Here is a 26044-nt window from a genome sequence, read left to right on the forward strand (position 1 = left end):
TCATCGAGAATCTCCCCACCAATGTCATCATGTTCCATTTCATTTACCATTAAGATATGAGGGTAGATAAGTTTAGCATTAATGTCAGGTGCCTGCTTAGTCTGATTTGTCGTTGTGGTTCTTATTAAGTCTCCTGTCAATGTGAGTTCTCCTTAGAAAATTGATATTCCTCGCTGCCAATATCTATTTTTACCCCTTACCTTCTGAACACTTCCATACCAAGTATACAGTTCACTATAAGTTTATCTATCAACAACAAAGTACACTGCAAAATTACACCACATATGCTAATGGGCGTACTGGCCTGTAATTTTATAACTTTGGATTTACTTCTCATCGCCGTTACGATCTTACAGGTCTCAGTGGGTAGTGTGGGTACATTTACTTCCCGTGCTATCTCTTTAAAAAGTTGCTTTTGACATCAGGCTCGTTGACGCTCCAGTATCCAAAACAACTGCTATATATCTAAGTTTCCCTACTTTACCTTTAATGTTGCTTGAATAATTTCACTTACCTTGCGTGTTGTTCTTTCCCTTCAATGAACAAATCTTCTTTCTATTTCTGCTTCCGTATCATACCTTAAAAACAGATCATGGGGATATGCTGTACGTATAATCTGGTTTCAGTGTCTACTTCCTCTTTCTGCTCATGTTAGTGTGTCTGTCGTTATTTGCCTGCTAATGTGGCACACTGGCAGTTCATTACCTTCTTTCTCTATAGTTCAATTCTTTATCTTGGCGGCTCGCGCATGCCCGCCCAGACGCGGGAGATCGCTGCGTTGCCAGTTGCACATGACGCACGCGCCGAGAGAAGCAGCGCCATAGTGTAGTATAGTTCGCAAGCTTACGTTTAGGGGGGAGCGCGCAATTCATGAAGTAAAGCCACCACGGCCGCTTTAACCCTTTCGCTGCTACAAAGACGTGCTCCCTGCATTCCGCGCTGTACGCGATTTTGTCACTGCACTGCTCTCCTGTGCAGACACATGGTGTTCCGACAGCTTTGACACTCTTATCATTCGATTCCACAAAAACTATTTGGCCCAAAAATTAGATTTTTACACATCTGCTTGACTGATACCTTCCCCCATAAATGACTTAATTTTGTTTCGATGTTCAACACAGTTATTATGTAGCATTAAATATAGTAAACCATTGCACGAAATTTTGAAGAGTTTGCAGAGGTAAAAGTCCATAGCGTATACTTTCCGTATGGTCGATTTTAGTTGCCACAATGTTGAGAATGAAATGTGGACAAGATACCTAAATTTTATATAAAATTTACTGTACAACGATATCTCATTTAATTTAAGTACCACATAGGTGTCGTATGTAATATTGAGAAATATTCCGTTTTTCGCGACTGTAACAAAAGTTTTATTTACACAGGGCACTTTGGCTTTATTTTAAAGCACTTCAATCAATCAAAAGGAAGTAGACAAAATACATTAAACAAAACTGTGGACTTACAAAAACATTAGGACTTGCCCGTCACGATAGCAAGCCATGGCTTGCCCGTCACGAATCAGATCTATTGAATCGAGCACTGAGAGAAAATACTCGAGATCATATTCGGGAATGGTTACTAGTTTTTCCCTAAATTTGCAGGCAATTTTTTCTTTAAGATTTTCAATACATCGACATGAGATACCGGATTATTCCAGTAGCGGGTCTTGTTTATATACGTTTCAAAATAATTTCTTAGCCCCTACGAATTTTGGATGGTATGATAATGGGTTGAATACCTCTCGTCTTAATCTCTCCTGGATAGCTGTTCTACAGTATTTATCAAAAAATGCACTCTCGGATTGATCACATGTCTCGCAGAGTTCCGACGTCTCTGTAGCCCGCCAAAGGGCGTCGCCTTCTGTGTGTCCTTCCACATGTTTGATCTTTTGAGCTTCTGTTAAAGTCCAAGGCAGTACATTCCTAAAGGCTCGGGCAAACACTACCGGGTGCGTTCGCTTTGTTTCATTTGAAAATACACGAAAATGCCGGTATTTTATTAAACTCTCGTCCATTAAAAACGCTGGCCAACAGGACGGAACATCATTTGCATGCGGTGATGACATATCTGTCTCATAAAAGTTTCACCCGTTGCTCGCGACGCGCGTCGGTATGCGTTCGCGCGGCGTGAGTTGGGTATTGTGCACGCCACTGATTTCTCTCAACAGCGGGCGGCTGTTTAGAGCTCCGCTTACCACCCCCGGCGATGATATTACCGTACTTCGTTTGCTAACTATTTCGTCCATTAATCTTTATTCTACCTGTTTGATATCATGTCCTACGCGTTTTAAAATTCTTTCTTTCTTTCTCTCTCCCCCCCCCCCCCCCCCCCCATTACATCGTTTACCGCTTCCACATAAGTACGCTGTTCGAGTACGCATTTTTCTGCGAACGTTGTTTTTCATCTTTTGTATTATTCTTCACTGTTTACTAAAGTTGTACAATGTCTGAGTTGGATGTTCTAACTTAAGTAATCATACTAACTAAGGTAATCCTATCTCCACTGTGATTTTCTCTACATTTTCTGGTAAGTCTTGTTCGCAGAACGAACGTAGCTTCGCTACTTCTGATTGTACGTTAGCTATGTTAAGCTGCGTATTCTTTTGCATTACCTATAAATTGTCCTGTGTTTCTCTGATTCCGGATAGCTCCTGTCCATATGTGCCTGTGAGTGTTTCAAATTTTTCTTCCACTGTGCCTTTTAATTTCTCACTCATGTCGTGAACTGAAGTCAGTACTTGTTCGTTAATTTTCCTGTCCACCTCCGTGGAGATTTGCGAAATCTGCTGTGTGAACTTCGTATCCAGATTATTGAGTTCTGTGCACAAATTTTTACTTCGCCTGATATGAGTGTCATGTTTGTATTTACCTACCCGATTTCGGACTTTACTGTGGTCATGTCTGCTTTCATGTTAGTCGTGTCTGTTTGCGTTGTGTCTAAACTCGACACCTTTGAATTTATTGTGTTCAAATTTGTCTCTATACTCAACATTTTCGAATTCATGTCCGTTTTCATTGCGTTCATGTCTGTTTGTACTGATTCTGTTAAGGCTGTGAGCATCTGCGTCTGTACTACGCGTACTACTTCCTTTGCCTTGTGGTGTCATTAATTTCGTCTACTGTAATCAATGTATTGATTGTAATGAAATGTTCCGTATTCACGGACATGTAACAATGGCATGTCGCGCCCAACATCCAAATAATGACCTTTTGACCGTTCCAAACAACTCATTATTACGTTTTGCAAATGGAAGTCTGCTACATTGGTATTTTGATCTTGAAATGACATTTCATCATTGTTTTGTCCGTCCATCATGAAAATCTTTACGTCTCTGTAGTTCCAAAAAGTAATACCTTTTCTGTTTCTTGCGCGACAGAATACATGTACAGCTATATGTAATTGTAATCTCAGTTGTTGTTCACTAAATATGCTTTTCGCACTGATAAAGAAATGTCATTCTCTCTACTTGATTGCAATTGCGTCAGCCCCTGAAGCTTTAGGTCCTGGATTTTAGGAAATAGGTGCTTGGATATCCTAATAGGTCTACTAGGAACGCATTCTCTACATGCATTGCGCGGTCCTACCAGTTGTTGTTGTCTTGTAATTGGTACTTCCCTCTATTGTATTTTTAGTTGTCCACTTTTGGTGTTCTCTTCTTCCTTGAATTTATTTATTATTGTTTTTTCTCAGTTAGTATTTTACCTGTGTTACATTATCGTCTCTGTCATGTCATCAAACTACACGCAACAGAAAGAAATTATTAACATACATCTATTTTCATTTTCTTAACAATACTAGTACTCACTGTTTTGCTCACAACGTATCGTGCCTGTCACTTGTCGCCACTTTATAATACAATAAAAAATTATAATAATAGTTTATATATATGGAAATAGTGAGATTAATTTTTCGGCGTTTCGGACAAGCACAATAAGATGAGCTATGCCTGTAAACGGGTAAAAAATATTTTCATGTTAGTTCCACATAAACGAAATAGTCTTTCTCTAGTTGTAGAGTTATGCTTACCAATTAATAATACTACGTCCGATGGCCATATCCACCTACAAAATCTTGACCGTGTTTGTCATTACTTTTGTAATCGGATCTTCTTAATAACTCCGAAGTACAGAGGTGGGCTTCTTGGGTTTTTATATGTATATAAGTACTAGTTGGGATGATGATTCAAACAATTTTTCACTGGTGAAATAATACTACATTCTTCCTTCTACGCACATCAAAAAGTCAGACCTTTTACTTATTCTCATAACCAAATAACTACCACCGATTTCGCTCTAAAATAAAGTGCGTCTACCTTCGTCCATTAACAGAGAGTGAGTCCTTCCCCTTACCAAGGAACAGGGAAAACATCTTACGTTTTTCTAACATTTGAAAATCAAAAGTACATTATAGTAGTCGCAGGCTCTATGCTGGGCTACCGCTTCACCTTTCCTCTTTGCCTTTGAAGAAAACGAAAACATAAAAGCAAGCAGTGCAAAAGGTGCATCATACTGGGCCACAATCAACAGCGCACACCAAAGCTTCCGTCAATGACTAACTTACACGCAACGATTTGTCTGCAAAAACAAGGTCTGCACAGACAGATCTGAATACTTGTGAAAACATGTAAAGGGAGCCTAAGTTTAAGGCAGAACGATGACGACTTAGTCAGATAGTTGGATTCGAATGTGTTTAGAAAGAAGGGACGAAGGTTGGGGCACATATTTCCTATTAATGAAGGAACTGAGACCTGACAATTCACAGCAATTTTGGAAACTCGTCGTAACAGACACGACTTGAGTAGAAGGGTGGGGGTGGCCTCGGTGCAGTGTGCGTTGTTGTCAGATGTACCAAGATGGTGGCGATGACATAATCCAATATGGCGGTCTGTAGACTTGCTAACAGCCCATGACGTCATTCATGATGACGGCCGTGATGTCAGCTGATGACGCAAGTACTGTTATCCAAGATGGCGGTTTTTGGTGGGAAAGTGCCACGCCCCTTGGCAGGAAGTTTGAATTTTAACGGGAAATTGAATTTTGTGCTTCTACGGGTCACCCGGCATTCCCCTGTCCCCCTCCCCCCCTTTTCCAGCTTTTCACATGATGGCGCATCATCTTCTTGGATAATAGGAGCGAATTTCAAGTTTTGGTGGGAATATTGCTCTAAGAGCTTACTCCTGCAGTGGGGGAAGGGGGGGGGGAGTTAGTATGGTGTTGTCCCCACTAGAGACTGCACATGATATCATTCTATTCGAATATAATTTGCTTAAATTCGTTGAAATTTGTTTAAATTTATTATCTACCTAAGGCAGTAACGGCTTAGTGTAGTGTTAGCGCCACAAGAGGGTGAGATATCAGTGCTAATTGAGCTGTCGGTGTGGAAGGAGCCTGAAATTCATTTAGCAAGATGTTTGCACCAGACAAGGGAAGTTTTAAAGCTGTATTACATGCGCTCATTCAGCCGAGGAGTGCATCCACAGCTCACTGCATGCAGAATGGAAGCGAGCATTAATGCTTGAACATATAAAGACGAAGAATACAGTCCCGCAACTAAATACTGTGCATTGACATGTACTAAAGATGCATTACACAATGGATGGAAATATATGTCTCTGCTGGAATTGTCTGTCATTTCTAAAATCTACGTATAAGCTCCCACCACCCAAGAAACTGCCTCTGATCCAGCAGACCAAAGAACTGAGCTAGTTGCCGAGTTCACCGCTAGAGGGCGCTGCGATAGGTCACATGATCATGCAGTTCAGCCAATAGGAGCACAGCATCATGATAAAGTCACATGTTTTTCTCAGCTGCACGTGTGCCACAGTCTCCTCATCCCCCCAGCGATCTGGAGGGTAAAATTGGTGGGAAAGGAATCAGCCTGTTCTGGGCTGCTGGAGAGAGGAAGGAGTGTACTTCATTTATTTTTGGAACCATTTATTTAGGGACGGTTTTCACCTAGTTTATTTATTACGCTGATACAAAACAGTCACCCTGGCATGCTTGAGGTCACAATATACAGTTTACAAACCTGGAAACTACTCGTAAATAATGCAGTATACTGTTGTGCGAGACGAAAACAACTAGTAAATTACCTAAATAATCCAGTACACAGCATACAGACGTGACTCGTAGATCACCGAATTAATACATGTGAAACGCTATGCAAACACGCTCACAGTGCTTAAACACCCAAAAATAATGCAGTGCACGAACACACAGTGCACATAAAAAACTCAAGTATCAGCGGCCCGAACTCTGATTCTACTGGATGGAAAGCCTAAGTGCACTCCCTAACACTGAAATAGTCCAGTTGCGGGAGAGGAAGGTTAGGTTAGTGCACTTTATTTATTTTGGTCGGGAAACTGACGCAAATATCGATCCTAATTACATAATTACTCACAAAGATTTGACCTAATTACACAACTATACGCTTACAGATGGCTTAAAAGGGCAATACAGTTCAAAAACTAAGAATACCATAGAACTGGTCTTATCCTGCTGGGAGAAAATTTCGCAATACCACTCGAAACTGACCCACATATCGATCCTAATTACGTAATTAATCACAAAGACTTGTCCTAATTACACAGCTATATGCGTAGCGCTGCACAAGGACGGCTTAAAATCACAATACAGCTCAAAAACTGACAATACAATAATACTGGCCTTATCCTGCTGAAAAAAAATTACGCAATACCACTCGAAACTAACCCAAATATCGATCCTAATTACGTAATTAAACACAAAGAATGGGCCTAATTACACAACTATATGCATAACGCTACACGAGGATGGCAAAAAGCGCAAAACGCCGCAAAACTGATGATACCATACAACTGGTGTTATCATGCTATGAAAAAATTTCGCGAAACCACTCGAAACCAGTGACAGAAACACTCAAACTCTACCGTACACCTACAAGCTAGGGGGGAAAAGGGCTAGGGTGTAAGGTACTATCTTTATTATTTTTGGTGGGAAATAAATTCAACTGACTAGATGCTCATGTTGGACAGAGAGGAGTTTAAAAGAAGTGTATTACCTGCAAGCATACAGTATCTATCGTTGTTTGACGTCAGAGTTCGCTACAGACACCTACTAAAAATCACCCTACAACCCAGGTAAGCGAAGCCAATACGCGCTATCATAGCTGATGGCAAATGCATCACAGTTCTCATTGCACTTCGTTATTGTGAAAAACCAGCACTCGTACTGAGTGGGTCATAATGCAGCACATGTACTGGGGAAAATCGTCGTCCTAAAACACTACAGAGGAGGCGGTAGTTGCAATTGCGTTCTCCTCGATGTACAATCACAAACTGCAGAAAATCGAGGCCCCCTCTCCACCTACAGGGTGGATGGACCGAGGGAGGGAGCTACTCTACCAGCAGCCTCGCGACATGTGCTGGCCGCTGTCTACCTTGATATGATGGCCCTTCGCCAACACAAAAGCAGGTATAGTTAACTAAACAATAGGAGATAAAAGGATGGCTTTCCCAAATGCATCTTGGTCGTCTAAAGTATAGTGACACAGCCGCCCCTAATGGTTTAGGGGGCGCAGCTTTCGCGACGAGCTGTCACAGACTATACAGGTCCTCAACTACTCCAATAGGCCTCTCGTTCTGGGATGGAAAACACTTTTTGTTGAACGTCACGTAGGGCGCTCCAGCTGGGATCGAGGGGGAGCCGTGGTCTCAGAGAGGAGTCGCCCGCCGTCCTCTGCTGGACTGTTTAACATCATCTCGACTCCTATAATAAAGCAACTATTAAAAAAAATCAAAAATTCGCTACGATAATAAATGTCCTCTCTCCTTGAAAACAGTCAAAGTCCATTTTCATTTAGTTTTATGAGCAAAATCGGTGTAGTTGTTTACGTTCGACTGCAATAGCATCTCATTATTTTGTGACATCCAGAGAAGAGTACCGCCACTGATCACAAATGATCAGCCGAGACATACCCATCCTACATAAAATCAGAAAAAAAAGACTTCGACTATTTTGATGCGAAAACTACCGATCACCGCAGAATGTCCTCGTTATTTCGAAGTTAAATTGATCTTGACAGCACTTTGCATGACGAGTAATTTTTGTTTTTGTTGTTTCTGTAGCCGGATTACACTCACAAGGGAGGTCAAATGGGAATCCGTGGAGGGAACACAGTATTATTTTCGAGTAACACAATTGAGAAATGACATCTGAAGCTGGCCACAGATGGATTCTTCAGACCACAACATCCATTTCGCGTAAGGACCGTGCTATTAAAAAGACGATCGTTGCGACTAATGTTACCGTCACCATGCCTAAAAAGCAGTCTTGAGTCTACAGGTACACACACACGAGCCACTGACAGTGTTACGCTTTCTGCTAGAAATGCTGTCTGCGATTTGGAATCAAGTCTATCCATTCAACCACTTACTTGCATTAGATCCTGTTGAGACATCTTTTAATGATTACAGCCACTGGTGAATCATATTCGTGGCACTCTCATATCCCAAAATGGGTCACTTTTTGTGTCTCAGGGTGCATTCTTGTCTATCACCCAAACATATGTGGCGATCCTATTAAATATACAGGTATTGCTTCATTGAAGCACATAGTTCGTGATTGAAGTTGAGAGGCACCCACATGCCTTGTTCATACTGTGGCATCAAGCAGTCAGGCCTGCAAGATGAGTGGTCTGCCAAGCGAGTGGATTTATTCTTATTTATCGCAAAACATCAATGACTGATTGTGAGCTCTAGTACCTACAATTAAGCTACAAATTATTCTCCTTTTTTGGATATTACGCAACGGAAACGGATAACGCACATCTGACTATTAAAAATTTACACAATTCTGATTGTTCACTACGCACTGGCAATACCACATTTTCTTTCTCAACCAACGGCTTTGATCAACACTGAATATGAATGGCACACACGTTATAAATTCTGGATATTATGACTACACCCTATTCGAAGAACAAGGCCACCAATCTTTTTCTTTTCACTGTCTTTTTTATTCAGATAAATTCTATTATGATTCACAGATAACCTAAACACACCATTACATTTTATACTACAATTACACATGAGAAACTCCTCCCATTGGGCATGGCTTTACATTGGTGATTCTCTATCTTATGGTCTCGTAATTATCTAACGCTACAGTGCACTTTCTGGATAGGATGGTGGATCTCTTGCTATATCTCACACTTCGACTCTCACACCCATCATCACGAAAATTTCCTCCAGACCGAGCGGTACAAAAAGGAACATGCATAACCCACTGCCTCTGAACCTATCTTGCTACTCTCCCATACAAACCACACATACTTAAATTACATGAAATACATCACACTAGCAACATAGAATACAACACAAACGATAGTCACAACGTTAGAATCACATCACGTTCAGCTTTCCCACTTCAATTAGTATTCATCCCAGTTTCACACGACATTGCCCCACTTCGTAACTTTTCTTTCCTACTACGAACTCTGGAGGATATATGCACGTCTTCCTGTGCAATGCAAGCCAAGAGGCGTTACTGGATAGACGGCTGACTCACCTTGCTTCACTCTCAGAGTATTAGAGTTTGAATCTAGCGTCACACGGAAACATAACACACAAAGGTAATATTAATATCATATTCATCTTTCCTACCACGAACTCTGGAGGGAGGATATATGCACGTCTTCCTGTACAATGCAAGCCAAGTGGCGTTGCTGGATGGACAGCTGATTCACCTTACTTCTCTCTCAGAGTATTAGAGTTTGAATCTAGCGTCACACGGAGACATAACACGCAAAGTAATATTAAGACCATATTCATCACACATGTGAGTCCTCCACTGATACCATGGTCGAGTACTTCTCATTATCCATTGTTTCATACACAGATTGAGACTCACACAGTACTCACCACGTGGAAGTACTCGTCTCTAATTTCAAGTTCTGCACACGCCATTTCTTAAATATTTCCAATTTATAGTACACACGCCAGTAATTCAGCTTAACTTTAGCACTTAGTACTAGCACTCGAAAGTATTTCAACATATTGCTACACATGGTTTCATTATGATCGTTGGTCACTTCCGAAGATTACTACGATCCCCTTAATATTACCTGTCTGTCGTTTAATTCTCCCCCAAAAGTTCCTGAAATAGAGAAATACTTACTCCAAACTACTCTTAAGTATTCCACATGCATACCATTCTCTCCACTCTTTTGTCTTTACAGAGCACACCTAAGACAGGTCTTAACAGCACAAGATCCAGCGGCAGAGTGCTGAAACATGGCCGTTCTTCAGGTCCACTCGCACCTCTACCGAAGTGGGGGAGCACCTTGCTACCGTATTGGTCAGCCACATTTCAGGCGCTCAAAGCTCAGGTAAATTTCATCTCTTTGGTCCCACCAAAGGTGGCCAAAGGATCGTCTCAAAGATGATCATCTATTCACATTCACTATCTGCAGTTAGCAGACGACCATAATTCATTCATTTCACAGATCTCACCAAACTGGATGTAGGGATTTATTTTGTGGGAGTGCACATGTGATCAATTAAATAAATAAATTGTCATTATTTCCCACACTGGTATCCGGCTTCAGTGTATTAAGTGAAATTGAGTTATTATTACGAAAAATATGTTGTTCTGACAAGAATAACGAAGAATGTTGTACCTATTTTCAATGTCGGGCTGTTCTGTACCCTTTCAAAGTCACTTCCACAGACCGGTCTAAAGTTTCATCGCCTGTACTGTAGGATGACCATATCCAACAGACTATTAATCACACGAGAGGGTTCCTGTATTGCTCCTTCCTAAACAGTTTAATACATTGTTTTTTTTTTCGGTTGTAACACATCCAATCAGTGTACACCGCCATACACTTTGTGTTTTTCTACCATGGCTTAGAGATCAGTGTCAGCTGCTGCTAAACCGACATTAACACGCTTCGATCCTCTGGCTCTCACAGAAAAGTGAATATCACATGGCATAAACTGTACAGCTACCACACCACAGGCTGGTAGAAATAAAACACCGACGTGATGTTTCTTATTGACAAAAATGTGGAAGACATCGCAACATATGGAAACTGGAAGAGTCTGCGGTATTGTAGAGCGCTTCCAACAACTATTCGAAGGTGATTAAATGTACAGTTATCTCATCTTCCCATCGAAAGGGCAGCAGATGTCTTGATACTCCGCTTCAAAAGCATTGTTCCTTCATTTTGCAGTCATGTACATGATTACTGTTTTGGTGTTGACCATTGAACGAAGGCACTGTTCACAACACGCATGAGGTGGCACAAATAAAAAGAGGTACTGTTATCTTATTGGCGAAAAAAATAAAGATAAAAATAAAAACATGTGTACCACATCACAGCATATGTAAATAAGACGATTCTGTAGGAATGAGGAATGCTTCCAAACAACTGTATTAAGGTGATGACCTCTACATTTAATCCCATGTTCCACAGTGACAAGTAGCAGATACCCAGTGTTCCGTCAAGATTCCCTCCATCTCAACGGAGTGGTGTCAGTCAATAATTATGCGGTAATCAGCAGCATACATAGTGGATGGTCAGGTTTGGAAAGACGCCATTGATATGTAGTGATGTACTGTAATACACACCGCAGTTGATAGCGAGATCAATTTTAGCAATTTTACACAGAAGTCGGAGAGAGCAGTATCCACCACATTCTGAAACCTGTTTAGAAACAGAGTGAGCTGAGGTTATGCTATAGGAGCGTGTTTTGACCACTCGGTGTAAGTGTGAACATGTTTCTGTAGCTACACCACCCGTGTAAAATATGTAAAGTCAACGTCAAATGAAGCCTGCTCTAGCAACACAACGACAGTACAAGCAGTTATGTTGGTGTTTCTTGCTGTGAAAATTAGGAAGACACAACATCGAAGCAGATCCGCGCCCCTCGGAATCCATTCATATCTATCACCAAAAAATTCTATCATTGTTATTCTGTACAATTCAGCAGAGAAAAATTACGAACTATCTGCATGCCGGCATCGAGCACATGTCACGATCTTATTAAATATACAGGTACTGATCCATAGCACAGACCAGTGCAAAGTTGCTTCGCCTGTACTGTAGGAGGATGACTGTGTCCCACAAACTATACAATAAGTCGCAAGAGACGCTCCCTGTGACACTGTGTCGTTGTTTCAAACATTCGTTTTTCTGCTGTAACACGCTTTGTACACTGTCATACATTTTGTTTTTTTCTTGCCACGACTTCGAGGTTTGTGTCAGGTTCTAAACTGACATTAACACATTCTGATCCATTGTTTCTCGCAGAAAACTAGATGTTGCATGGTATAAATCATAAATCATGTTGCTACTGCTGCTACCGTAACACACCACACACACTGGTTTATGTTAAATAAAAGACATTTATAACATAAGGAAACTGGAAGAGTTTGGTGGCGTTGTGAAGAGTTTCCAAATTGCTGTCCGAAGTTGATTGACGACATTCATTCATTGTTAATTCTCGAACATATACATCATCAAAGTATACCAGACAGTGACCTACATACCTCCAGCACTTCGATCATAGTTTGTAACTTATGATCTTTCTCTATGTGGATGGGAGTCTCAGGGCATGTTTGTAGAATAAAGTTAGAGGCCGAAAGATCTCCTCCCATTGTCTTTGACAAACGCTCCCTGCAGCTGACCAGACGTAGACCGCTACATTCCATGTTTCGTGTAGGAACAGTGTGAACCGAGGCTGTAACTACTGTTCCGCACCCATCCAAGAGTACAAGATTTCTCCAGATGCGCGAATGCCGAGGAGGTTAGCACCCATTATCGGTGTACAGTAGATATGAAACTGTTGTTATATAACAGTCGGTTAAGAACAATAAACGGGTGGTTTTTATGCACGATAGAGCTCCAGGCGGACGGAGTTTGTTGCGTTTTACGTAAATCAACTGCACTAGCAATGCTAAAGTCTTGCTCTAGTGCTTGGGGTCATTACCAAGAAGGTATTGGTTCAAAAAATGGTTCAAATGGCTGTGAGCACTATGGGACTTAACATCTACAGTCATCAGTCCCCTAGAACTTAGAACTACTTAAACCTAACTAACCTACGGACATCACACAACACCCAGTCATCACGTGGCAGAGAAAATCCCTGACCCCGCCGAGAATCGAAGCCGGGAACCCGGGCGTGGGAAGCGAGAACGCTACCGCACGACCATTAGCTGTGGACCCAAAGGTATTGGTAAGAGATATCGTAAACACATGCACTCCTAAGGCTACAATGTTCTGCACTTAAAACATTCTATAATGTTAGATTGTTGCAGTTTCCAACCTATTAGTCGTATGGAATGCAACACTGTTACCATCCCAATGTAAGAAATATAAGAAATATACTTCCAGCACACGACATACATTCTCCTTGCAGGTTTCTCTACGATAAACTATGGTGATAACTGTAAAATGAAAAACTACTTCCTTAAAACATCCATTCCTTGTGATACACATGCAATATAGCTTTCCAGAGGTGTGTAGCCCCCACTATTCACATATGATCACGGTTCAGAAATTATACTATGCTCGCATCAGTCCTATATAAAATGATCTTTAGTATCGGAGAGTGCCTCTTACAAAGAAAGGGGCAAATGCATAGCAGCGGTGTTCGAAATTACACCTCATGCCGCCACTAACTCAATGAACAGGACATCTGTTAATAAGGTGTGTATGTGGGGATTGTAATACCTCACAAACACCTATCGCTAACTTAGAATCACCGTAGTTAAGAAACTGAAGACTTGATTTTGTGTCCAAGATTCGGTAGGGGGATGGAGTTCCTTGCATAAATCTTCGTTTGTCTAGAGGAATGTCTCGAAACAGAATGGAAGTCCTCTAATGATCGAGCGGTTTGCTGTTAATGATTTCAAGTAGACAGTGCTCTAAGACACACACAAAACACAGTTGTATGCGAGTCGAAAGCAAGTTATGTCACACATCTACATCTACATCTACATTTATACTCTGCAAGCCACCCAACGGTGTGTGGCGGAGGGCACTTTACATGCCACTGTCATTACCTCCCTTTCCTGTTCCAGTCGCATACAGTTCGCGGGAAGAACGACTGCCGGAAAGCCGCGCTCGAATCTCTCTAATTTTACATTCGTCATCTCCTCTGGTGGTATATGTAGGAGGAAGCAATATATTCGATACCTCATCCAGAAACGCACCCTCTCGTAACCTGGATAGCAAGCTACACCGCGATGCAAAGCGCCTCTCTTGCAGAGTCTGCCACTTGAGTTTGCTAAACACCTCCGTAACGCTATCACGCTTACCAAATAACCCTGTGACGGAACGCGCCGCTCTTCTTTGGATCTTCTCTATCTCCTCTGTCAACCCGACCTGGTACGGATCCCACACTGATGAGCAATACTCAAGTGTAGGTCGAACGAGTGTTTTGTGAGCCACCTCTGTTGCTGACGGACTAAATTTTCTAAGGACTCTCCCAATGAATCTCAACCTGGCACCCGCCTTACCAACAATTAATTTTATATGATCATTCCACTTCAAAATGTCCCATACGCATACTACCTGATATTTTACAGAAGTAACTGCTACCAATGTTTGTTCCGCTACCATATAATCATACAATAAAGGATCCTTCTTTCTATGTATTTGCAATACATTACATTTGTCTATGTTAAGGGTCAGTTGCCACTCCCTGCACCGAGTGCCTATCCGCTGCAGATCTTCCTGCATTTCGCTGCAATTTTCTAATGCTGCAACTTCTCTGTATACTACAGCATCATCCGCGAAAAGACGCATGGAACTTCCGACACTATATACTAGGTCATTTATATATATTGTGAAAAGCAATGATCCTATAACACTCCCCTGTGGCACGCCAGAGGTTACTTCAACGTCTTTAGACGTCTCTCCATTGAGAAGTCCGCCCCAGTAGCTGAGTGGTCAGCGTGACGGATTGCCGTCCTCTGGGCCCGGGTTCGATTCCCGGCTGGGTCGGAGATTTTCTCCGCTCAGGGACTGGGTGTTGTGTTGTGTTCATCATCATTTCATCCCCATCCGGCGTGCAGGTCGCCCAATGTGGCGCCGAATGTAATAAGACCTGCGATATGGCGGCCGGACCTGCCCCGCGAGGGGCCTCCCGGCCAATGACGCCAAACGCTCATTTCCATTTCCATTTCCATTGAGAACAACATGCTGTGTTCTGTTTGCTAAAAACTCTTCAATCCAGCCACACAGCTGGTCTGATATTCCGTAGGCTCTTACTTTGTTTATCAGGTGACAGTGCGGAACTGTACCGAACCCCTTCCAGAAGTCAAGGAAAATGGCGTCTACCTGGGAGCCTGTATCTAATATTTTCTGGGTCTCATGAACAAATAAAGCGAGTTGGGTCTCACACGATCGCTGTTTCCGGAATCCATGTAGATTCCTACAGAGTAGATTCTGGGTTTCCAGAAATGACATGATACGCGAGCAAAAAACATGTTCTAAAATTCTACAACAGATCGACGTCAGAGATATGGCCTATAGTTTTGCGAATCTGCTCGACGACCCTTCTTGAAAACTGGAACTACCTGTGCTCTTTTCCAATCATTTGGAGCCTTCCGTTCCTCTAGAGACTTGTGGTACACGGCTGTTAGAAGGGGGGCAAGTTCTTTCGCGTACTATGTGTAGAATCGAATTGGTATCCCGTCAGGTCCAGTGGACTTTCCTCTGTTGAGTGATTTCAGTTGCTTTTCTATTCCTTGGACACTTACTTCGATGTCAGCCATGTTTTCGTTCATGAGAGGATTTAGAGAAGGAATTGCAGTGCGGTCTTCCTCTGTGAATAAGCTTTGGAAAAAGGTGTTTAGTATTTCAGCTTTACGCGAGTCATCCTCTGTTTCAATGCCATTATTATCCCAGAGTGTCTGGATGTGCTGTTTCGATCCAATTACTGATTTAACGTAAGACCAGAACTTCCTAGGATTTTCTGTCAAGTCGGTACATAGAATCTTACTGTCGAATTCACTGAACGCTTCACGCATAGCCCTCCTTACGCTAACTTTGACATCGTTTAGCTTCTGTTTGTCTGAGAGGTTTTGGCTGCGTTTAAATTTGCGGTGAAGCTCTCTTTGCTTTCGCAGTAGTTTCCTAACTTTGTTGTTGAACCACGGTGGGTTTCTCCCGTCCCTCACAGTTTTACTCGGCACGCATTTTACGATTGCCTTGAACTTTTTCCATAAACACTCAACATTGTCAGTGTCGTAACAGAAATTTTCGTTTTGATCTGTTTGGTAGTCTGAAATCTGCCTTCTATTACTCTTGCTAAACAGATAAACCTTCCTCCCTTTTTCTTATACTCCTATTTACTTCCATATTCAGGGATGCTGCAACGGCCATATGATCAGTGATTCCCTGTTCTGCGCTTACGGAGTCGAAAAGTTCGGGTCTGTTTGTTATCAGTAGGTCCAAGATGTTATCTCCATGAGTCGGTTCTCTGTTTAATTGCTCGAGGTAATTTTCGGATAGTCCATTCAGTATAATTTCACTCGATGCTCTGTCCCTACCACCCATCCTAAACATCTGAGTGTCCCAGTCTATTTCTGGTAAATTTAAATCTCCACCTAAGACTATAACATGCTGAGGAAATTTATGTGAAATGTATTCCAGATTTTCTCTCAGTTGTTCTGCCACTAATGCTGTTGAGTCGGGAGGTCGGTAAAAGGAGCCAATTATTAACCTAGCTCGGTTGTTGAGTATAACCTCCACCCATAATAATTCACAGGAACTATGCACTTCTATTTCACTACAGGATAAACTACTACTAACAGCGACGAACACGCCACCACAGGTTGCATGCAATCTATCCTTTCTGAACACTGTGATGCATCTTGACAAAACAACAGAAAAATGGTCAGATGAGCTACAGCGACGTGTCCCTCTCTCTCTAGAAAGCTTCATCAATCTACCATTAAATCCTACCTCGTTACAACTCCATCTCACCCTATCACTCCATCCACTCTCTGTCATCCTTTAACTCATATACAAGTAAGATTGGAGGCATATGGTTCTCTTTTTTCCAGGAAAGTATCAAAGACAGCAGTCAATTAGCGTGTGTCGCTATTATGTCAATAGACACACAATAGAATGTTGCCTCGACAAAAAATAAAAGATTGTATCCCCTGGTTCCCGGTGCTTCCATCTCACCGCTTTCCCGCATTCCTCTTGAAATCGTGTATTCGTTCCCATGTACAATAATTGTTCTGCACCAATCAGAAGACTTATTATCCGTCAATTTATCGATTTTATGTAGTTCTATCCACATAATCACGAAATCACTTATGGTTCTGTGTTCCAAATATGCTTGTAAATGTACTACAGCTGCCAACACATAGTACAAATGCATTATTCTTCTGGTCTGGTTGCATAGCTTTGTTCATTCTGAGACAGACTGATAGTCTGACATGCCCAATGCCAGTTGCAAACCTCAAAATGTTTTCCTCAGGACAGAGTTGTTGGGGAAACGCTAAACCAACAGACTTCCAGACACGTGGTCGTACGGCACATGTGTCGCGGTTGTGTCATTAGGCCACCTGAGAGTTAAGAGCTCGTGTTGTGCGACGCCTTTCATGTCAGAAGGCCCACAGCTGGTCGGGATGGGCGGAAGGGGGGGGGGGGGAGGGGGCCGCCGTCGTTGATGCCACTGGGATGGCAAACTGCTACCGAGCCCCGCAGCGCACCGCAGAGCGCCTTAATGACTTTGCAGTCGCGATATACAAAGCAATGAAGCAATCTGAAATTTAACAAGAGTATCCACGTGCTACGAAATGCGTATTATGACGTTCTCAGAGCATAATTCTCAGATTTCACTTCCTCCGAATTGGTTTCTTTTTTCGATTTCTAGCACCTATTGTGTCGCGGATGGCTCTCAGTTCTCACAGTAGACCCAAGTTAGCATTGGAAGGTGGATCCGCCGAGCGTTATGTCGGAAGTGGTGACGCGAACCAGATACAAAACACACTACATTTGGGATATGGCTTGAGGGTGGACCAGTCACGTGCTACATACGGACATGTGTTCTATGTTTGAAGTTGAATGCACCAGCAGGAAGAGCACGTCGTGGGAACCTTCTGCAACAGATGTAAAGACACAGACACAGATAAAACAGAGCAAACGTGCTGCAACTGTAGAATATGTGTTTGGAGGTGACTGGGTGCATTCGAGTACAGTGCAGTACTAGGCAGCCCGACCAGAAAAATAATGCATTTGCCCTAGGTGTTGGCAGCTGTTGAACATTTACAAGCAATTTTGGAGCACGGAACAATAAGTGACGTCATGATCGCAGGGATAGGAGTGCATAAAATCGATAAAATGACGGAAAATACGTATAAACTGAGGGAAAATACGACGAAATGTGGGGAAATTGAGAGAGTACTAACATTTCTTCTGATTGGTGCAGAACAATTCTTGTACATGGGAACGAGTACACGACAGCAAGAGGAATGCGGGAAAATGGCGAGATGGAAGTACCGGGAACTGGGGGATACAATCTCTTATTTTTCGTCGAGGGAACATCCTACTGCATCTCTATTGAGGTGATAGTGACAAACGCAAGTTGACTGCTGTATTTGATACTTTCCTGGAAAAAAGAGAACCATATGCCTCCAATCTTACTTGTATATGAGTTAAAGGATGACAGAGAGTGGATGGAGTGATAGGGTGAGATGGAGTTGTAACGAGGTAGGATTTAATGGTAGACTGATGAAGCATTCTAGAGAGAGAGGGACACGTCGCTGTAGCTCATTTGACCATTTTTTCCGTTGTTTTGTCAATATGTATCATGTGACAACTTGCGTTCGACTCGCATACAACCGCATGTTCTGTGTATGACTTAGAGCACTGTCTACTTGCAATAGTTAACAGCAAACCTCTCGGTCATCAGAGGACTTCCATCCTGTTTCGACACATTCCTCTAGACGAACAAAGATTTATGCAAGACACTCCATCCCCCTGCCACATCTTGGGCATAACATCTAGTCTTCAGTTTCTTAACTATGGTGATTCTAAGTTAGTGATAGGTGTTTGTGAGGTATTACAATCCCCACATATACATCTGATTAACAGCTGTCCTGTTTTGGAGTTAGTGGCGGCATGACATGTAATTTCAAACACCGCTGCTATGCATTTGCCCCTTTCTTTGTAAGAGGCATTCCCTGTTACTAAAGATCATTTTATATAGGACTGATGGGAGCATAGTATAATTTCTGAACCGTGATCATATGTGAATAGTGGGGGCTACACACCCTCTGGAAAGCTATATTGCATGTGTATCAGAAGGAATGGATGCTTTAAGCAAGTAGTTTTTCATTTTCATTTTACAGTATATCACCATAGACCATAGACCTTAGACTGTAGATTCAAGACTGTTTTTTATGCATGGTGACGGTAGTGTAGTAGCGACATCGTATTTTTAATAGCACAATCCTTACTCGAAATGTATATTGTGGGCTGTAGAATCCCTCTGTGGTCAGCTACAGATGTCATTTCTCAGTAATGTTACTCTAAAAGAACATCGTGTTCCCACCATGGATTCCCATTTGACCTACCTTGTGACTGTAATCCACCTACAGAAAAAACAAAAACAAAAATTACTCGCCATGCTAAGTAGCTCTCATGATCAATTTAATTTCAAAATAATGAGGACACTCTGTGATCGGTAGTATTCGCATCAGAATAGTCGAAGATTTTTTTCCTAATTTTATGCAGGGTGGGTATGTCTCTGCTAATCATTTGTGATCGGTGGCAGTACACTTCGCTGGGCATTGTAAAGCGTCCGGATTTTCGGACCTTAGATGAGCCTGATCCACAACGACAGTACGATACAGTACGAGATTCTAAAAAAATTAATAATTATATTATATCTACAAAAGGTAATTGCTGTTACTCCCATGTACCAAAAACTAACAAAATAATATCTACCAATATACGGACAGGTGCATGTATAAACAAGTTAAAGTGAAACACATTTTAGAAACGAACAGAGCAGGTGGTTAATGGCAATGGGAAACCCGTTTAACAAGAGAACAGCGAGCTTCAGCCCAGAAAGGGATAAGGCCAGAACAATACATTATGCCTTTTTATGTACATACGGCTGGGACCGAGGGTAAGTGGCTGCACAGCATTGACAGAGCTAAGCTGCGACCCAGCAAGAAAAATAAAATTCAACTCTAACGAGACATTGATTGGCTGCAGCCATACTGGCGACACAGACGCGACACGATGAGGAGATCCCTATTATATAAAAGCATATTGAGAACTAAAATGGCTAGATCTCTCTCTCATTTTGCGGCGGATTGCACAAGAGTGTGAAAAATAACGAGGGCATTGAGAGCTTTGCTTTCTAAGAAGCGAGGACGATATGCTTCATGTATCGTGGCGACAAATAGCAAAGAGATAGATAACTATTTCTGCGGGAACTTTTGCAGCCAAAGAAATTGTGCATATTACTCCAACCCTTAGCGAGTGTGCAATAGCCATTATCTCGCCTAAGGAAAGATTAACGTTCTACGGAATGCAGGAACGTTGAGACTGAGTGAATTCAGTCAAGGCCAGAGTAGGGAATGAGCATTTCAGATCCAGCATGGAGACAATGCCGTTGCTGATGCCTCTTGGTAAAGTACCATCATGCATTAGGCCACAGCAAATGTTGAGTCTAGAATTGCTCACGTCAACTTGTGTACGCTTTGACCATTGAATATCAAAAGTTTGCTTACTAACCTACCCTCACATTGTGTACATGAAAGTTTCTTCATTGGTTCAAAAAGTAAAATGTATTCTCCACCAACTCAGTGCGTTTACCAGCTATGACAATGTAGATTTAAATGAGCTGATGAAGATTTTTAATCATTCTTTCCTGTGATCAATGATAGAGATAATGATAGAGATAATGATTTTAATAATCGTCAATTCAATATGTCCAAGTGTTGTGTCGACACGAGAGCCGACACTGTGTCTGAGGGTGGCCGAGATGCACGCTATAAGCGCACGAAGGATGGCTTGAGGTCTGAAACAAGATACGTAATGAATGCTATAAAGAAAAGTACGTAGCTGCGGAAATACTTAACTTTATTCCATCCTTGTGGTACATCGCTCTTGACGAATCAAGTGAGACTCTTAAGATACATGCAATGTTACAAATGGCGCCTTGCTAGGTTGTAGCCACGGACTTAGCTGAAGGCTATTCTAACTGTCTCTCGGCAAATGAGAGAAAGGCTTCGTCAGTGTAGTCGCTAGCAACGTCGTCGTACAACTGGGGCGAGTGCTAGTAAGTCTCTCTAGACCTGCCGTGTGGTGGCGCTCGGTCTGCTATCACTTTGAAAGTGGCGACACGCGGGTCCGACATGTACTAATGGACCGCGGCCGATTTAGAGCTATCACCTAGCAAGTGTGGTGTCTGGCGGTGACACCACACCAAGAGTTAAATATTTTGTTATGGAGTGTCAAAACTAACTGAACATGATTGTTGTGTATTACTTGACATCTGAAAGCACAGTTGATTAATTATATGTACAATAAAAATGGGAATAGCTGTGTTGTCTTTCTAGAATAGACTCCAAACTTTCACATTTATTAATTCATGCATTCCAGTTAAATGACAGCAGCATTTGTAACGACTTTTGTTACGGTCTGCACCTGATATTAGCTGCCTTACAGGGCCAGGTTCATATTTATTTAGAATGACTGACACTCTGGGCTTGAGAAGATAGTTCAGATGTTTTGTCCATTTGCATTGTAAATGGTTTGCACTCACTAGTACACTCACTGTGCAGATACAAAAGTCAGAACATGACACGTACGATGACAAAATGACGACCCTGCCGGGATGCGAAATTACAGCATTCTGATAGATTGAGGGTTTGCTTTTGATAGGTACAAGAGACATAAACCTCCCAAACAATAATCTGACGCAAATTGGAGAAAAAAAACTGTATACGTAAATGAGACTCAACTGTGTAGTAAGTGTAGATAGAATTGTATTCATGTATTTCTTATTTGCTGACGCACCACATCGTTGAATTGGGTTGTGTTGAGTTCTGACTGAACTCCATTAACCGAAAGGCTAAATAAAAGATTAGGTAACGGGTTCAAATATTGAATATAGGACTGTGGATTATATTTTGGGGTAGAACCAAGTCTTACGGTCTGATGTTAACGCGTAGTTAGGTTCGGAAAATTCGCGAACAGCAACGCTTAGTCGAAGCTCATAAATGACAGAAAATAATCGATTAAAACAAAGAGAAGTAATGGAAGATCTTGACAGGATCGAGTTGGACACGCAACAGGTAGATCAGCGTGAACAACACGAGACAAAACATTTAGAAATACCGAATGAGTCCGAAAATGTGACACATGATGTTCAGTATGATCCAAAGAATGGACATGAGAACGGCGTTGCTAATGAATCTGACGCAGAGTCTGTAGATAGTGACTGACAGCATATTGAAACAAAAGTAATCATATTGGATCAAGCAGGCTTGCAGTTACATGAAAGAACGAGTTGGTGTTCCAACACTATGTTCGGAATTGAAGGAAACAGTTCACGAAAAACGAGGTAGGGACGATTGCATCTGATGGCAACTGGCGAACATGGTGTAGATGAAAACGCCAACATATTTGGAACGTTACAGCGTTTATTACAACAATCTCAGGTATCAGAAAAGCGTATAGATGGGCGCATAACACAAGGGCAAAAAGAATTAGAAGGGTGCATAACACAAGGGCAAAAAGAATTAGAGGGGCGCATAACACATCAAACAACATAGTTTCAGGAATCAGAAAAGCGTATAGAAGGGCGCATAACACTGGTGTTGAAAGAAACTAACAAGGAAATACATAAAAAGCGTGATAATATTCAAAGCCAACCAAATCAAATACGAACTGAAGCTTCAAACTGTCGTTACAGGGCACAAACAATTGAGAACAGATATGATTACGTTGCGTGAAGTTACGCAACAAAGTGTCAGAAAGGTTAAACAACAGGTCGAAGCTTTTGCCATCAATGCGACGACAAAGGCGAAACATGTTATGGCTGAGATGACGTCTCACAAAAGAACGACAAATGCAGCGTTAAAGAAATTCGATGCTCGTATTTTAAAAATACAAGAGAAATCGAACACCAGTTTCAACGGCTGAGATCGGAAGTTTTACGTTCGATCGAAAGTCATGGTGACGTAGAAAGCCTTAGTGAGGAGTCGCAGACGACGACAGAATACACTTTAATGTCGGTAGATACTACTGTGAATACTGCAAAATCAACAGTTGTCGATAATACGACAGAAAGGGTACGCGAAATTACGTGTGACGTAAGACGGAAAGGTCATGTGGATGCCAGTCAGAAATCGCAAATCGAGAACGGGAAATTGGTCCAAACCAGCGTATGCAAGAACATCACGGTAACCGTAGGGAGCAGTGTGGATTGCGACCACTTGTTCAAGAAAGAATAACAGGTCACTCTGGAATGCAAGAGTGTGATTTGCAGCAAGGTTCAGTACGTTGAGCAGAAAGCATGGCATACGCTGATCAAACCATAGAGACGCGTTGCCACAGCCTGCTGGACGAATACCGACGGGTTACAGTACCGCGTCTGACGAGCCAGAATTGCTTATACGTCAAGATACAGAGTCGGTAGCGGGCGTTATGCAAGCATATTACGCAGTGAGGCCTGCCAGTGACTCTACGGCACAAATGTCACAGAATGAACCGAGTTGCACATGTTTGCGTAGATTTGACGCAAACCAGGGACAGAATTACACTCTTCAAAACCCAGCAGATACATCACAGACAGAAGCGAGAGGTTATGATGATAACCACTTTCTTTAAGTGCGGAAATACCAGCACTATAAGGAGGATGCAAATATTCTCCACCTCCACGCATTTATTGACCAATTTAAAGTAGGAATACCAACACATTGTCCATTGAAACATAAGTTAGATTTCATTTGCGCACGTATGGAGGGAAGTGTTGCTGAAACTATGCAGAAGATAGCAGAAACTTGCGATTCGTATGATTCGTTTAGACTTGCCTTTATAGCAACATATTGGTCGCCTGATGCACAGATGAGAATAAAGTATGGACTATTACAAAATCTCTCATTCGAAAATTCGAGTGAGGAAGCAGCAGTCAAATTCTTTGAGAATATGGCTAAAAGGAACTAATACTTAGGTAACCCATATACCGGTTAAATTACAAAGTAATTGGGACATATTAATGGAGGAAATCGAAAACGAGATTACTTCAGAGATAAGTCCGATACTCTGTGTAACAGCCAAGGGCGTTTTCGTTAGCGTAATCGTAGATAGTGGTAGTGAGTTAACGGCGATATGAGAGCCGTTTTTCAATCGTTGCAATGGTGGCAATGACGTATTCGAACAGAACAAAGATCGAGAGTTGTTAAGGGTCAAACATAAGTGGAAAGACAAGAACTCGGTTGACATTCATCAGCATTATTTGCTGAAGAATGACATGCTGTTTCACAGAGGCATTGGATAGGAATTCTTGAAGTAGTCATACGGCAATTAGCCATGAAAACTAAAATATAAATGTTGATGTGTTTCAGGCAGCAGCAGATTTTAAGAGGCAGACAGGACGAGCTACAAAAATGTAAATATTCAAATATAGGTACAATAACACTAATCATTTAAATCATCAAAGTAGGCTACAAACAAAAATAAAAGAAAACTAATTGCATGATGTACTAATTAACTAACATACACATAATCAACCCATGCTCATTCAAGAAGTAAATTAACCGTTATAAAATGAAGTAATTTAATGTGTAAATGATATCATTCTTCTGTAAAGTACTGGAAAAAAATACTTGGTCTTCATAAATGGATATCAGGGTTTTAACGTTTTATAATATTTATTATATTAAACTTACAGTTATAAATGATATGTCAAATGAAGAGCAACTCAAACAGTTTTACCAAGAACCTTATAAATGTTCAATGTGAGCACCTTTTGTCACATGGCACACATCAAGTCTACAGCCGAGTTCTTCCATAACGCTGATAAGTGTGTCTTCAGTTAGTGTAGCAACAGCTGTTTCAATCCGGTTTCTTAATTCAGGGAAGTCTGCTGGTAGCGGAGGCACGTACACACGATGCTTGATGAAGCCCCAAAGGAAAAAATCGCATGGCGTTAGGTTGGGTGAACGTGGAGACCATGCAAAGCAAGCCCTGTCTTTGGGTCCCTTGCAGCCTATCCAGCGCTCAGCTATAGACTTCATGTGTGCTGTGTGACAAATGGTGCTCACATTGAACATTTATAAGGTTCTTGGTAAAACTGTTTGATTTGCTCTTTCATTTGACATATCGTTTATAACTGTAAGTTTAATGTTGTTGTTGTTGTTGTGGTCTTCAGTCCTGAGACTGGTTTGATGCAGCTCTCCATGCTACTCTATCCTGTGCAAGCTTCTTCATCTCCCAGTACCTACTGCAACCTACATCCTTCTGAATCTGCTTAGTGTATTCATCTCTTGGTCTCCCTCTATGATTTTTACCCTCCACGCTGCCCTCCAATGCTAAATTTGTGATCCCTTGATGCCTCAAAACGTGTCCTACCAACCGATCCCTTCTTCTAGTCAAGTTGTGCCACAAACTTCTCTTCTCCCCAATCCTATTCAATACCTCCTCATTAGATACGTGATCTACCCACCTGATGTGTAATGTAATAACTATTATAAAGCGCTAAAACTCCGATATTCATTTATAAACAGCCTGTATTTAAGTGTTCATTTAGTATTATTCATGTAAATATCCAAATGTCAAGCTCATTGTAAATTTAGATAAAGGAACTTATAAGTTGCAGCATTAAGCAAAAGTCATTGTAAACAAATGAAACAAAGAAGACACTCAAACAACATCACTACAATTGTCTGGGGAAGGAAGCCAAGCTGACGACAGAAGCAGAAAATAGACAGGAGGCTATGGTCTGAGTGTGAGAGTTTATATGATTGCACACTATGGCAATGGCGGCAAACAAGAGACTGAAGTAAGGAATTCACTGTCT

Source organism: Schistocerca nitens, chromosome 2 (assembly GCF_023898315.1).
Source record: "Schistocerca nitens isolate TAMUIC-IGC-003100 chromosome 2, iqSchNite1.1, whole genome shotgun sequence".
Lineage (NCBI taxonomy): Eukaryota > Metazoa > Arthropoda > Insecta > Orthoptera > Acrididae > Schistocerca > Schistocerca nitens.